General features: G+C 40.3%; 1 non-coding gene and 1 pseudogene across 1 annotated transcript in view; both read left to right on the forward strand.

Moving 5' to 3' along the window:
• Positions 1–351: 351 nt before the first annotated feature.
• Positions 352–503, forward strand: LOC142356835 (5.8S ribosomal RNA; annotated as a pseudogene).
• A 1,683-nt stretch (positions 504–2,186) lies between these two features.
• The window catches only part of LOC142356836 (large subunit ribosomal RNA), a 3,522-nt gene continuing 2,693 nt past the window's right edge, over positions 2,187–3,015 (forward strand). Inside the window, exon 1 of the ribosomal RNA XR_012761499.1 lies at positions 2,187–3,015. This exon is cut by the window's right edge and continues 2,693 nt beyond it. This is a non-coding gene — a ribosomal RNA (large subunit ribosomal RNA).

The raw sequence follows: 3,015 nt of genomic DNA on the forward strand, positions 1-3,015 counted from the left end.
GGCCGAAAGCGCAGCATGTGAAAGGTATAGATAAAAGTTATCGTTGCAGTCAGTACTGTGTAGTTACTAGTAGCTGGATTTAAGCTCGAAGTGAGACACTGTTGGTGAAACTTCATCATGAGAACGTCACAAGCTGATCACGCTCTATGATATGACTAGTATTATGTTGCTTATAGTAGGCTAAGCGCAAGCCGAAACATCAACATGTGAAAGTCGTAGAATTTTGCGATCAAACTGTGGCTAGTACTTTGATGATGCTTGTAGCCAACCGAATTGGTTGAAAAGCCCAATAAGTAAGCTAACTTGGGAGAGCTTGTTGGAAACCAAATGCTACTAGATTGGTCCAAATACATCCTTCAACAGGGGATCACTTGGCTCGCTTTACGAAGAGGAGCACAGCTATATGTGTTAATTCGGTATGAATCGCAAGATTTGTTTACCGACCTCTCTAACGCAAAAGGCGGTCTCGGCTTCGGCTGTTGACTGCGTCCGATTCAGGGTTATATAACTCTCGATTGAACACATTGATGTTCTATTGTTGGTGCTTCCAATAAAATTGGAACACTTAAAGCAGAACCGATTCAAATAATAGCATTCTGATCAATGATTGCATTCCTTGATCAAGAACTGCTGGAGTCATTGTGATGGCGAATTTTCTTCATAAGAAAATTGCAAAGAGACGGAACTTAATGAGACTAGTATTATGTTGTTTCTAGTAAGCGGAAGCTGAAACAGCAACATGTGAAAATCAAGTTTTGTTCAATGATCTCGAGGCGATAAGTACTATGAAGCAACTAGTAGCCTAAGCATGACTCAGATTTGAGACAGTCAAAAAGACTGGCGAAACTTCTTCACATGAAAGTTACATAGAGAACTACAAATGTATACAGCGAGTATTATGTTGTTTCTAGTAGGCGAAAGCTGAAACATCAACATGTGAAAGTTGTCTGCAAACTGTAGAACGATATGTGATTAGTACTGTGCTGTTACTAGTAGCCAGTCTGACTGTAGAAGCCAAGACAAAGGGAAACTAATGCATCTGAAAAGGACAAGTTATGGAAAGGTATGCACGATAAGTATTATGTTGTTTCTAGTAAGCGGCAGCTGAAACATCAACATGTGAACGTCGTTGTGTACAGTAACCTAGAACTATATAGTCCTTAGTAACGTGCATTTACTAGTACCTGTAATTGGTATTCAGACTCAGGCAGTTTGGAATAGTTTGGCAAAGATGCACCAGAGAAAACTGGGATTTGATACAGAAATTGTTGAATACAAGTATTATGCTGCTTCTAGTAGGTTGAATCCGAAACATCAGCATGTGAAAATTGAAAACATTTCTGGTTCGAATTGTCACAAGTATTTGGTGATCTGAGTAGCCAAACTCACTACAACGCCAATTGAAGGCAAAAATTCTCAACGGGAAAAGCTATTCTCATTGAATGAGCTAACAAGACGAGTATTATGTTGCTTCTAGTAGGCGAAAGCCAAAACATCAACATGTGAAAGTCTTGCTGAACAAATTTAATGTTGTTGAGCTCAGTACCGTGTGAATTAGTAGCCATAATTGGCGAGCGAAAATTGAACTGGCGAAACTTCGTCTTTGGAAAATTGCAGATGCCGAGCACTTATTTTGCAACGAGTATTATGTTGACTGTAGTAAGCGAAAGCCGAAACAGCAACATGTGAAAGCTGTTGAAATTTGTGGTCATTTTGCAATAAGTACAAGGAGTGTAACTAGTAGCCAGGTCAAAATTTGGGATAAGAATGAGCAAAAATTCTGCATGAGAACAGTTGAAATTATGAAACTAAATTACAAAGACTAGTATTATGTTGTTTCGAGTACGCGAAAGCGGAAACATCAACATGTGAACGTTTGTAACGAAGTTTCGTTAATTTTCAGCCTAGTACTGAGCAAGAACGAGTAGCCTCATCTCCAATCCCACGCAAAATGTAGTGAAATATGTGAGTGAACCTTATTCACGGTGAGGGTTTCCCGAGGTCTGTATTGCAGCGAGTATTATGTTGCTTCTAGTAAGCGAAAGCTGAAACAACAACATTTGAAAGTTGGAATTAATGACTGAATGGAAACTTCGACCTGTGTTTGATAGTAGTAGCGAACAAAACTGCTGAATCGGTTTCTGTCTCATATTGGTCAGTGAACCAATTAAGAGACAATCAACTACATAACCTGAATTGGGCGAGAGAACCCCCTTAACTTAAGCATATCAGTAAGGGGAGGAAAAGAAATCAACTGAGAATCCCTTAGTAATGGCGAATGAACAGGGAAAAGCTCATCGGGAAGAGAAATGGCAACATTTCTCGGTGTCCGGTATGGTTTGATGCTAGACTGGTGAATTTGTCCTGATGTCTACTGGAAAGTAGCATCAAAGAAGGTGAAAATCCTGTAAAGGTCATTTTCGATACCAGTCATAATGGCTCATTCCTATGAGTAGAGTTGTTTGAAAGTGCAACTCGAAGCTGGAGATATGTCTCTCCAAAAGCTAATTATAAAGCGAGACCGATAGTAAACAAGTACCGTGAGGGAAAGTTGAAAAGCACTCTGAAGAGAGAGTGAAAAGTACGTGAAACTGTTGAAGGGGAACTGGAGTGAGCGTTACCATACTCAATGCCTTGATATTATATTCTCGGCTACCGAGTAGTGTAGTTGTCGTCTTTTGGCAAATCTTGTTAATGAATCGAGCAGAAGTTTTCCTCGGAATTCTTCTTGTTGATTCTAAACAAAATGAGATAAATTGATCTTGATTGCCTGTCTGACCTCAACTTCCTATTCAATGCTCTCTACAGCCCGTCTTGAAACACGGACCAAGGAGTGTGAGTTGCTTGCAAGTGTTGTCGCTCATTGAAAGCGCACACGCGAAATGAAAGTGAACAGTGTAATTTTTATGAATTGCACTACTTTGTGTGGTGAGGGCGCCGATTCGGTGTCCCGCAACCACGGACGGTTTTGCTCTTATTGCATGACTGATCCAGAGCAAGTAGCACACGACCCGA

The sequence above is a fragment of the Convolutriloba macropyga genome, unplaced genomic scaffold (genome assembly GCF_964194025.1).
Source record: "Convolutriloba macropyga unplaced genomic scaffold, txConMacr16.3 SCAFFOLD_870, whole genome shotgun sequence".
In the NCBI taxonomy this organism is placed as follows: Eukaryota; Metazoa; Xenacoelomorpha; order Acoela; family Convolutidae; genus Convolutriloba; species Convolutriloba macropyga.